Raw genomic sequence first — 14,319 nt, forward strand, 5'->3', positions numbered from 1 at the left:
AAGGAAAATGGTACATTTTTTCAATCTATCCGCTCCGCATGATAAAATGACATTGATGATAACGTGACGTCAGACTTATTGGAGTGAATGTGTGAATCACGTTGAAGTGAACTGCAGAAATGTGTTTCACAAAAAAAAAAAAGTGCTGAAATGAAAGTAGGAAATGAAGTGGGCAAACCATAGCCACGTCTTTCGTTGTATTCTTAGTTTGTGGCCCAAACAGAGTGGGTAATCCTCATTACCATACATACATGATAGGCTTATCAATTGTTCTATCCAAGAACATAGATGTGAGGTATAGTACCTAAAATGAAGGGATTGCAAAGTAAGGATTTAGAGAGAGAGAGAGCGTGTAACCGCTTAGAGAGAAAATGTCACTGAATTTTAAATTTGTTATTTCTCAAATTAGCTAAGAGTCCCTTACAATTGGTAACCTCCCCCTATTTATAGGCTGAGGGTTGGCCTGGATGTGTAACTAACTCTAATAGACCAGTTAGACCTTGCGGTGAAAACCCAACTCAAGATCTAGGTGACCGCCAAGGGACGGGCACCCCTGGGCTTGGCCCTCCTGGGGCTCGCCCAGTCCACCAATCCTCATTTTATTAGTGCTCCATACGTACGTACTAAAACAGAGTGGGTAATATATCTGAACCGAAAAAAGAAAAACAGTAGAAGAAGATAAGAGTAGTGTAGAGAAACAATTGCTTCATGCATGTTTATTAGGGAAAGACCGGAGAACGGAGAATGAGAAAGTTTCTAATTAGCTATCTCGTTGGTTTAAGAGAGTGAATGAGAGTGGAGGGTTATTTGCTTGATGGTTCACCAGAGGATAGAAGGAGTTTTATAATTAAATTACTTTACCCTTTATATTTATATATATACTAGTATTTTTTATCCGTGCGTTGTACGGGGATTCTTTTTAATTTTGTATTGTGTTTTTTATAGTTTTCTTAAAATTATTTATTCGTATGAAAAATGAGTATAATTTTTATTTTGATAATTAGTTTTTTTATCGAAGTGTTAATTTATGTTTTTGATTGTATATTTTTTGTCTAGGTTTTTTATGAGTGTTTTTTTTGTGTCGTTTGTCCTTATTTATATAATTTATGCTTTGGATTTATTCTTTTGATATACCAATTTTATTGTTCTTTATAGATAGAAGTGATCTTTTTTTTAAAGATCTTATTTAATATTAAATTTGTCTTTTTGTGTTTCATAACTCATAAGAAATAAATAATAATAAACTTATTTAAACTAATAGTTAATAGTATCAGTTGATATAGTGACATTGATGAAGGAAGATCAAGAGGAAGGGTTATGGTGTATTTTTGTTGAATGATCTTTAAGTTTTAAGGTTTTTAATTAATATTAATTATTAGTTGATTAGTATTTCAGCAAATCTAAACTAATAAAATGTGTCTTATGGAACTCATAACTAATATCATATTTAATATTAATTTTGACCTATGACATTCCATAATTCATATAAATTAAATAATAATAAATTCATTTAAAATAATTTTGAATTTAATAGTAGAAAGTTATATACTAACATTGATGTAGGAAGTTCAAGGGGAATATCGAACGACTGAGATTAAAAGTCTGCTAAATATTGAACAGTTCTGAAAAATCACATATCAAATAATATGTATAATTACTTAAAAGTCTATAGGTAAAAAAAATATGAAACATTGTTTATTGATAGACTATTTTACCCTCGAGATTGCTAAACTTCTCCTTTATATTTTATATAGATATAGATAGATAGATAGATATAGATATAGATATAGATATACAGATAGATAAAGATATACATCTATAATCTATCTATAATCTATAATCTATCTATCTATCTATCTATTTATATCTATCTATCTATCTATCTATTTATATCTATCTATCTATCTATCTATAATCTATAATCTATATCTATCTATCTATCTATAATCTATAATCTATCTATAATCTATATAAAAGGGAAGTTTTGGAAGCTGGGAGGGTAAAACAGTATTTCAATTGGTTAGTATACATGATTGAATTTTTTTCATGGATATTTTTGTAATTTTATTAACTATTGAATAGAAAATCAACCGTGACCGTCCATTGCCTTTGATCTTGGCCATTGATTCTTGGATAGAAACTTAAGTACAAGGTGAACTTTAATAAGTGAAACGTCTGATTTTTTGTGAAATGTGAAACTGAAACGCCTAATTTATGTGAAATGTCTTCTGCCTTTCCAATTTTAATGGAATTGGGACTTTAATTCTTCGATCATTAGATTTGGCACCCCAATCATTAGAAATGTCACCCCACTTACGGAAACTCAGTTTCCGAAATATTTCGGAAATAATGTTTCCGAAGCACTTTTTTACTCAAAAGTGTGGTTTTTTACTCAAAAGTGTGGTGCTAGATGTATTTTGAACTAAAAATCACGAATTAATTTCGGAATCTAAGATTCCGAAATAATTCGGAACTTGAAAATCCGAAAATTAGGGATGTGAAATCTAATGGTTGGGGTGGCAAATCCAGCTCTCTAATTCTTCCCACCCATTCCAAATCAGACGGTATGGTTTTTCCGTTCTGATTTCTGAATCATATATATGTTGTTCTCCATTTGCTAGAGAGTATAGGATCGAGGGCAGAATCGAATCTGGTGGTCTCTGGCGCACCCGGATGAGGTTCACCTTCTCTCTCCAGCTGAGGCGACGTCTTTCGTGGCCGAGGATGGAGTCGACAATCGCCATTGAGGGTTTAGGGATCGAGGGTAGAGTCTGAATGGTCCCAGGCGCACAAGAGGGAGATGCGGGATCAGAAAGGGTACCATTGTACCAGCATCTAACCTGCAGGTGATTTGAGGTGAGCCTGCGCATGTGATTTGGAAGAAATTGGGGTTTGAAGATTAGTGTTAAATAGAGGTCTTATCTAATCAGGGTATAGATATATAACAAAGAGGATCTCTGTTCCATAATTTCTTTTATAGGGAAAATTTAAGTTGATTTAGGCAATGATTCATTAGTAATTTGATGAATACACGCTCGAGGTATATATATCTTCTGAAAATTATATCTATATACGTATATGCTCTATTGTTCCTGGGCTTTATTTATTTTTTGAATGTTGAATCTCATCCTTGAGTTAATTAAGGAGATGTATGATTCTACTTTTGGGCGACTGTTGTTTTCAGAGAAGGACCACTCATGCTTTGTAATGCAATGATCATTTTAATGTTGAATCTTATGATTAATATTTGAGGTTCCATGTACTTCCATTGTGGTTCTTTTTGTGATTTTTCTTTCCAATGATTATGCATTAATCCTTTGTATTTAGAAAAAGCAAAATACGAGGTTAGATAAGCAAGGAAGGACAAATTATGTAAGTGTGTTTAATGGTTTGGTTTGTATTAATTGAATGAGAAGGAGGAAAAGTTAGAACAGGATGCCAGAAATGGGAAACTTCGGCGGGTGAGAATTCCATGGGAAAGAGGTTGGTGGCTGACTTAGACTTGGTAAGAAAGGTGATGCGTGGCTTGGAGTAATGTTCATGTATGGAGGATGATTAATACAACTTTAACCATATTGTGACTCAAGCCTAACTATTCTTTTAACGTTTATTTTTACATCTCTGTCTTTGGAGGGTGTGGGTTGCGAAAGAAGACTTGGAAAATATCAGTCTTTAAATGTTCATATCTACCTCCTTATGAAGTTTTCGGTCTATATGTTGGTTTGCTGGCTAGAAGTGGGTGGCAATTCAAGATTATTGCAGTAGCGGTAATATGAGCTGCCACTCCAAGGTATCATTTGATGATGCAAGGCGTAGCTTCATAATATTGACATTGCAACACTCATTATGCAACAGTCATTACACAAGACTGTAAAAATGCAGCTTGGTACATATATAGGCTAGAGTGTGAAGCAACATTTGAGGAATGGACAATGTTGCATTCAGCTATTTGGTTAATTAAGTAATTTCCTTGGGTTGCTCAGGTGTCTTTTTATGGGTTTGGGATTTTCTATTGTAAGATTTGGGAATTGTACCTGCAATTGACAATTTGCTAATGAAATCATTCATTGCTATTTTACGTTTGGTGAATAGATTTTTGTTCTATCAAGTGCTTGATATTTGACTCTCAATGTCTTGCTTTAAATTGGACCTGGGCTGGTGTAAAATAGACATTGTCATTTTGGGGAAAGGGACAACTAAATGAGTAGGCAGGGCATAGATGAGTTTTTTTCAATTGCATTTGGCCATTTTTCTCGACTTTTGTGCAATTTGTTTATGTAGCTAAGGTGTAAGTGCTTAGTTGGATGAATAAATTGGAGTTTATGAGTTTCTTAGTGTTATGGTGTAAAATAAGTTTGATCTATATAAGTTCCATGATCTTATTAAGATTTTCGTACTAGAAAAAAAAAGCACTTTAATATAAATTAGTATTTTTAAAAGATTACAAATCAAATATTATTTATAGAATTCTTAAAATATTTGAAAATTTTGTTTATCTTATTTAGTTATTTAATTTTCATTACCAATTTTGTAAATTAAATTCAGTGTCGATGAAATTTTAACTATTATGCACAGACTGATTACACATAATTTCCCATTATTTAAAAAATTAATGTGAATTAATTTTTTTAATAATTTTACATTATTTTTTTAAATAACAAAGTATATGCAGATGACAAAGTATTTTAGAAAAAAAATGGCAAAAAACTCTTACATTTCTATGCTTATCCACTATTATGCTTATCTTTGTGGTATCATGCTTTAGATCATAACATAGAATTTCATTTTATCTTTGAATAATAAGTAAAAACATGACATAAAAAAAATGACATCTAAATATTAAAAATAATATAATTAAATATAAACCAGAATTAAAAAATGTGAGAAAAATATTACCTAAAAATGCATGTTGGTTACATATATTCTGAGCATACGAAGGTGTTAAAACAAAAGTATTATCATTAAAGAGATGCATACAAATTAATAAAATCCTTGAAAAAATTATATCTAAATTCAAAATGCCAAATAATGATTTTCCCAAAAAAAGTGCCTAAAAATGAAAAAAAAAAAAACATTCACATTCCTATAATCCTTTAAATATGCATAATGGCTCCATATTAATATAACCACAAAAGATGTTACAAAAAAATAAAGACAATTTACGAGTTACATACATTTAAGAAATTAAATTATAAGAATTTAAAAAAATACAAACACTTAACAGTAAAATTAATTCCCACTTTAAATTACCTAATAATATTACAACAATCTTTCATATTCTACACTCATATAACATAAACTCTCTATTATTACATAGAAAATTAAAAGTGTCTTAAATGCATATTGGCTGCATATTTTTATCACCGCAAAAGGTGTGCAAAAAGGAATTAATGGAATTTAGAAGTTACATGTAAATTAAGATATTAATTTAGAAGTTTATCAACAAAAAAAAATTAAAAGAAGTTAAAAAATTTGTAACCATCAAAATTGGTTTAGCCCTTTCAAAAAAAATTGGTTTAGAATCCTACATTAAAGTATTTATTCATGACACAAAGATAAAAAAAAAATTAAAGCAGTTTAGAAGTTACATGTAAATTAAGAGATTAATTTAGAATAAGTTAAAAATATTGTAACCTTCAAAATTGGATTAAAATCATACACCAAAGTATATAATCATGACACAAAAAATAATTAAATCAAAAAAAAAAACAATTCCACTCCTACAACTTCATTCTCATCTACTTACTATGTATATAACAAAAAAACATTCATCTAAACACACAAATTCTCACTCAAACATCTTTATCTTTGAAATGATTTCTCTACTTTTGGAATTGTTGCATTTGCCTCAGTCTAAAAAATAGATAACTTGGTTTGCAAAGTAAACATTGTTTACCGCCCCCAAAATGAGGCCTAAGGATAAAGCTCGCAAGCATAATTCATCAAACTATGGATCTACGGCCAACGACACAAATAAGTTTCGTACATATCAATTTTTTAATTCATTCCTTTTTCTTATCCAGTTTTTCCTATAAGTTAAACATTCCTGAATCCAACCTTTTTATATAGTGTCTAATTCTAACCTAGAATCAAACCGATCAACGTAAGGAACTTCTGCGAGAATTTAACAATCTAACATTTCTAATGGTAAAACAACTTTTATTTAAGTTATATTGTGTCGGTGTTTGGTTAACTAAATTCAGTTTATATATTCTCTAAAAATTATTTTTAATTTAAATATTTGTAAAAACATTGTACCAGAATAAAACACAACAGTGCGAATCTCCCATGTAAAGCGTCTGACACGAAGCAGAAATTCGCCAGTTCAGAGAAACCATGCCAAAGGCCAAGGAACTTCTGCAAGCACTCAACAATCTAACAAATGCCGGAGAAAAGGTGCACATACCAAGATTAACATTAACCTCATCGGATAGGAGAATTCCTTTCAAATTTCAAAGGAGACAATTCCCTATAGCACTCTCTTTTGCCATGAAAATAAACAAAAGTCAAGGACAATCTCTAAAGAGGGTGGGGTTATATTTGTCAAAACTGGTATTTTCACATGGCCAGTTATATGTAGCATTACCTAGAGTCACGCATCATAAAAGATTAAAAGTCCTCATTTGTGACGGTGATGGCAGTAGTTATAATAATACTTCAAATGTGGTTTATAAAGAAGTATTTCGCAATGTAATATGACAAAAAATGTGAAATATTACATTCTCAATTTTATCCTCAATGAAATAATTCCAATTGTAAAAAAAACACTTATTCTTAGCGCATCAATGTTACTTGAACTAGCTGAGATAAACTAATCAATAGACACAAAAATAATATTAATCTACCATTTAAAACAACAAATCAAAAGATAAAAACAAGACAACAACACAAAAAAAAAAACAAAGATTTAATAGAAAGAACATATTTAACAAAAAAAGCACCCAAAAACCCAAAAAATGAATATCCCCGTGCATCGCACGGGTAAAAAGTACTAGTATAGATATAGATAGATAGATAGATATAGATATATATTTTAAATAAGTTAATTAATATTTATATTTAAGACTTATTTTCGTAATATTTTAATCAATTTTCCTTTTTTAATTTTAAAATTACATTTTTATTTTAAAATTACATTTTTATTTTTTAATTTACAAAGAAAGTGAAGTATCATGTTAAAAATGCCTATTTGGTATCCTCTTAAGCTTTGTTCTCAAAGGTGTGATTAAATACATCTTTTTTCTTTCTAAAAAATAAAAGGATAGTAATTTTATTTTATAAATTCTATATAATAGTAACCACATCCACATCTGATTGAGATTGTACAAATGAAAAGACTTTTGTCCCATTATTAGAAACTTTGAAGTGTGATTTATATTAAATCTTTAAGGTTTTTAACTTTCTAACTTTTGTATAACTAAAACGATTTAATGTATAATATATAAAAAATAATTTGATGCTTATATCTTTATTTTTAAATATGTTAATTAATAGATATATAACTGATATGAAGTTTTAAGACTTATTTTATTTTTTCTTTTATTTTTATTTTTATTTTAAATTTATATTATTTATTTTTTGGTTAAATATGGTTTTTGTCTCCTAAAATAGTCAATTATTGAATTTGGTCCCCATTTAATTTTTTATTGATTTTAGTCCCTCTAAAATAGAGGATTATTAATTTTTGGTCCCTTCATCTATTTTTTATACAAAAATGCCTTCATGATATACAGGTCTAAAATCTATATGGACTTTTCTTTTTCCGAAAGCAAATACTTTCATTCATTTAGAAGAAATAAGTTGAGAAACAATCATTCTCAATTGGACAAAAAATGCAAAAAATTGACATAAAACATATATATGACACCCAAGGAAACAAAAAATCTTCACAATTGAACAAAGAAAGCAAAAAAAAATGGCTGTCACCTTACAAAACATACATGTTAAAAATTATCCAATGACAATTCAGATGTAAAATGGTGATATGAATGAATAATTGGGCCGCTAGAAACCAATTTGTCAGGTGTGGCTAGTCCCTTGAGGATGTTTACAAAAGCTTCTCATAGCCATATACTGAATTCTTCAATGATAGTTAAGAGGAAATGAAAATATCCGCACTAATGCATTATAGAGTGGATCTGCAACAACAATTGACCTCAGATAAAAAGATACAATTTAATTATGTGCTTCACAGGGCCTCAAACTCTCGTTTTTCCCCTGGTTTTTGTCTCCCCCTTTTCCTGTCTTTGGCCCCTGCTTTCTCTGTTTTCTTGCTGCTGCGCTTGAGTTGTGATTTGCCTCGGTGCCCTCTCGGTGGCCTTGGGGGCTGTTGTTGTTTTGGTGGCTGGTTCTGCCATCTCTTTTCTATCTTTACTGTGCTTCTGCTTTGTTGTTCTTTATTTTTCTTTGTTTTGTTTTTTCTTTGTTTTTTCTGCTTTTCTTGCTCTTAGTAGGTTCTGTGCGTTTTTCTTTGTTGTTTTTCCTTCTTGGGAGGGCTGTTCCCAAGCTACTGCTTCTGTCTTCTATTTATCAATTTAACCTTTCAAAAAAAAAAGATACAATTTAAGGAAAAGAAAGACTCAAAATTTGATCACTCAATACATACCTCTTGAATTGGTTTTGAACCAAGAAGAATAGATAGAAAAAAGTAAATCATACAAAAATGAAACATTAAAAATATCAAGGTTTCAACCAAATTCAAGGGATTGTTCATGAAATCCTGACATCTTACATCCTTACAAAAAATCTAAAGAAAAAAATAAAGAACAAAACAGAACATAAATATTAAGTGGAAACCTCTTTGATGTTTTGTGCAGGGATTTACAAAACTTGAAACCTAAAACATAAGCTAGTTGAGTTCTGATATGCAGTCACTGCTGGAAGTCATGGATAGTTTAAACAACTCTAAAGCTCAAAATGTGGATGAGGTTGAAAAGATGCAGACAAATCAAACAGATGAAGAGTATTTATACATGGAGAATAAACCATGAAGAATGTAAAAAGTTTCAACAATTCTCTTCCTCAATCTAATTATTGAATATTTTTCATTTTAGAATAAATTGAAATTATGAAAGGAGTTTTGGAAAATGAAAAGTCATAAATCATTAAATTAGAAAAGTTGGAACAATTAGAATAGTGAAAGATCAATACATTATTAAGTCATAAAGTGTTCTCAAAGCATAGAAGAAACGGACAGAAGATGAGAGGTTGCAATGGAATGGACGGCTGTGATTGCATCTTTAGAAAATAATTTATATTTTTTACTTAAATACCCATGTATCCAATTAGATTATAGTGTAATAATTATTGAATGACAAATTTGCCCTCAAGATTGCAAAAATTTCTCCTTTATAGATAGATAGATAGATAGATAGATAGATAGATATATAGATATATGTTATAGATTGTTTAAAAATGAAAAAAATTATAAAATCCAAAGATAAAAATAATTAATCATGAATAAGTGAAAATAGGAAAATGAGTGATATGATTAATAAATGATATGATAAGAAATATAAAGAGAAATAGAAAAAATTGCATTTTAAATTCACATACAAAGAGTAAGTGTCATCTATTGCAAAAGTAATATATGAATAAATCACAATTATCGTACAACAATCGACAGAAATACTTAATTTTATGATATTATTGATCATTGTCTAGGACAACCAAGTGTTTGGTTAGAAAAGGTTGGTTTCAAGCATGCAGAAATTAAAAGAAAACAAATTAATTAACAAGGAGAAACACATAAAATGAAGGGTAGCTACCTAAGGGGATGGAATGTATCACGGTCTGCTACAGTCTGCTGCATCCTAATTAATCCTAACACCGACATCGATCAAATTAAGGTGAGTTAAGAGTGACCTTCCTATCTGCACTGGATCATCTATCGGTTCCATTAAATTAACCTTTTCACTAAGAGCGAATTAATCACTACCAGTGACCAGTCTGAAAGATAGAATAAAAATAAAGAGAAAGTACAGATCAGTGATGATACTAAATATATGAAACAACAAAACTGAGTCACATCACCAATTACATCATAATCTTAAGCAAGTTGTTTAGCCAAAATCATAAACATGAAAAACATAAACATCCTAATCATAATTAACATTCCAAATAAAAAGGGAAGAGATCATGAACCAATTATTGAAGAGACGGACCCAAAACACCAAATGAAAAACATCGAAGACCAACAAGAGATTTAAACACCACTTATTTACCTAAAGTCATAAAGTTTTGGGTAAAGATGTCATGTCCAAATATTTTGGTGGTATTCTACGTTGGTCCATGGGCTCCCTTACCTTCCCAACAAGTCACAAGTGTGAATAGCTTCTACTGAGGGGGAACATAGTAATGTGGTGATGATTGACTCACACTTAAGGGGGAGAATGTGTTGAGCATTAAAGTGTGAGTTTGGAGGTCCCACATTAGTTAAGAATAAGTGAGGTGAAAATTTTATAAGAAATATGAATCGTAAAACCAATGCCTTAAGATTTTGGGTTAAGACATGATGTCTGGTTCTCATTGGTGATTTGGGCTCCCCTATGTCCCAAACACCTCTATCTCCCCAACAACTACATAAGGGACCTTCTCTGCATTCAATATGCCTATGAGGTGTTCGTCCTTGTTCCCCTATCTCCATGACACTCCAATGTCCATTAAGTCTAAGGACCAAGTTATTTGACTTAGGAGCCCCCCCATATATTTATAAAATTTTTTTGGGCCTTATCTAAACGTTATTTCACATTTTTGGCGTAATCGTGAATGTGCCAAACATTACCATAGATAAGATCGAGCATCGATGTTTGAGATCGAGCACCGAAGTTTGAGATCGACCCGATGGACATCGACTTTGAGCTTTGAGTGACGATCTGGTTGAGCAACTGTTGGTAGAAAGGGAGCACGTGTGATTTGTCAAACGAGCAAAACCGACTCAACAAGTTACACTCTGCCCTCAACAACTTCGCCACTTCAATATCATCACACTTTGATCAAGTACTTGCTTTTGTCGATCAAACAAAGTCTCCAACTTCCATTGAAGCTCCCTTCAGGTGGGTGGAGACGGAGGTGTCGAAAGAAGCTATTTGACGAGGAAAGTGAATGATCATAGGTGTTGGAGAAGGAGGGTGCGTGTGCAGGTGGTGGTGCCATTTGGGTCAATGCAGTTGGTTGCGATTGATCGATAATGGAGAAGATGAGGCAATAGGAGAAACATGATTGAGAATGAGAATGAGAGATGGTTACGAACTCACAATGTCTAATAGTGTTAACCCCAATTAATTTTGATGGAAAAATGAGTTTAAATTTATTAATGACATGTTACTCTATAATTGGTGGAATAGAGGTTGTTGATAGAGAGATGAAACATACGATTTTAATCCGCAGGACAACCTCCTTTGGATTTTGTGGATTATTTTTTTATTCATTTTTTCAAAGTATCTTCAAAGTTGACGGCAGCTATGAGACTAATCCCGTTGAGGCTAAAAAAATGAGTGAAACAATGATAGCTAAAACAATATAATTCACTAAGCACGACCAAAGGGCATCATGAGACCCAAAATATCACTTAAACGATAATTGGTAAAAATAAAAAGACAAAACAAAACGCTAGCGTGAGAGCTAGGCATGAAACATGCGGCTAGTGGAGAAGCTCGAATGAATAAATATAGTTTTCAAAATTAAGATAAACTGAAAAAAGAAAGGTATTGCGGCTGTATGCCCACCATAATGTCTTATAATTTTATTTTAGAGTTTAATATATATGTATGCGTGTGAATTTTTTTTACATAATTATCTGTTTAGAATTCATCACTAACCAAATGAGATGAGAGGTAGTGTTTTAATGTTCGATTTTTAATATCTTGTGAATAAAAAAAAGTTATTGATGATTCTCTAACTATTTAGTGTGCTGACAATAAAATAAGAAATTAGTTTCACGTCTATCTGTTAAAAGAATACTTTATTAACACCGAAAATTTATAATCATTAATTTATCATGTCCCAATTAAATTTGAATCTAAACATATTTAAATTGAAAAATAAAGAGATGTAATTGAATGCACGTTTAAAACTTAACATCACCCGAGCATATAAACTAGTAAATCATTTGTTTTATTTCATTGATTAAATCCGACCACAACATTTATTAATGGATTCAATAATTGTCTAAAAATTGAAAACAATTTGAACCTTTGAGAGGTTTGGATGTTGGTGCTAGAGTTGTGGCTGAGGGGCAGAGGCGTATCTAGGGAGGGGCTGACAGGGGCCATTGTCCCCCAATAATTTTGAATTTGTCATTGCTTATGGGTATCTTTCCGAGTTAGAAAAAATGAATTTTCCATTCCAACTGAGACATTATCATTTAAATGTTTACCGAGATCCTAATTTAGGAAAATTTTCCAGTTTATCTGAGTTTTACCAGAAGTTAGTTGAAACTGGAAAAGCAACAATATTTTCACTTGTTGATAGATTGATACATCTTGTTTTGACACTCCCTGTTTCAACAGCATCTACAGAGCGATCTTTTTCTGCAATGAAAGTTGTTAAGACTCGGCTTCGCAACAAAATTAAAGATGATCTGATCTTCTCATAAATTTATTAGTTGTATATATCGAGAGAGAAATTGTTAAAAAAAGTATATGTTGATACAATAATAGATAAATTTAGTATTATGAAAGAATGAAGTATTGTATTTAAATAATTTTTTATTATTTAAAGTTTATATACTATTCAATGAAGATTTTTTTAGTCTTATATTTCGCCCCCCCCACAAGAAAATTTTGGATACGCCCCTACTGAGGGGTAACAACCGAGGGAGACGACGGTGTCGAAAATAATGATGAGGAATCCTCTCATTGTAGTATTGAACTCTGCATTTTTTTGTTTCTAAAGTTGTTGGTATCATTTCAATTGCGCTTGTTCGTTACTCCATAGCAACTAGCAAGAAACTTTCTAGGACTTCCTGCCGTCACCATTCCGGTAGAGTTATATTCAAATTTTCTCAGTTATACAAAATGTTAATTTACACAATACTTTAGATGCTATTTGTATGCTATTTACATTTGTGTTTCACATTTCACATTCACAAATTGGTTATGATAAACTGGGTTTGCCTATTGGTCTTCAGTTTATGAGAAGGCCTTGGTCTAAAGCAACATTGATCCACTTGGCATATACAGTGCTCGAAAAATTCCTCCCTTATAGTTATACAATAGCTACTTCTACATTGTTGATCAATTTTTATTATCAATCAAAAAAATTTCATTTAATTATGCTTTTGGTCTCCTATTTTTACTATTATCCGATTTTGGTTTCCATACTTTCGATTGTGCTAATTCAGTTCCCAAATTTCTCCAATATTATAACTAGTGACTTTGCGAAGTTTGTAACAAGTTGTGGTATATTTGTGATATAAGGCTATCTGCAGACTGAGTACAGAAAGCCAGAGATTTATTATGATCTATTAAGAAGATAAAAGGGAGAATAGTAGAAAAACCATATTGTTTCTAGCTAAAAGAAAGCATTGTCATTTGTCTGAGAACATGACAGAAAGCGTTTTTTTTTGCTGATGTGAATTTTTTTAAAATTTTAACTTCTATGATTGATAATTAAAAAAATAGAAATCAGTAGTTAATATTTATAAAATTGAAAACTCACTTTAGATACATCAAATTCATTCTCTTCCACAGATTCACTTCACAACTCCAGATCAAAACCAATTCCAAATATGCTAAATCAAAACCCACATATTCCAAATATAAGAATCACTCTCGCCGCTGCATTTGTAATGCCCCAATTTCTAAATCAGGGATCAGATTAGTAACCCAATAAGTTTGTGGACTAACTCTGTAACGCCCCGATTTTCACGAGGGTCACTTTAGTAACCTTTTCCGAAATGTGGGTCAATTTTGCCGAATTAAAAATAAACTGACAACTGAAGAAGTAAATGGACTGGATAATTCCATTTTATTAATAAAATCTTGATTACAAGTGTTTCCTTCAATTTGAAAGACATAAGGGTAAACTAATGCTCGACCCCTCCTGAGCCAACACAAGAAGAAGGTCTCTAGGTTAGGTTCGAATGCCACAAGAAAACTCGGCTCATCCCCCAAATACTAACCCAAAATCATAATACCATTAAGACATATACATAGTTCTACGTCTGACATCCGCCTGTACCTTGAACACTTCCTCAATCAAATAGTACTTTCTAGGCGCGGTCTATCATTCTCTGGCGTTAAGCGCCCATGCAGCACACAGTCAAATAAGCAAGGGTCAACTCCCAAACAACACATATAACATGTAACAGGATTGACA

Source organism: Lotus japonicus, chromosome 1 (assembly GCF_012489685.1).
Source record: "Lotus japonicus ecotype B-129 chromosome 1, LjGifu_v1.2".
Lineage (NCBI taxonomy): Eukaryota > Viridiplantae > Streptophyta > Magnoliopsida > Fabales > Fabaceae > Lotus > Lotus japonicus.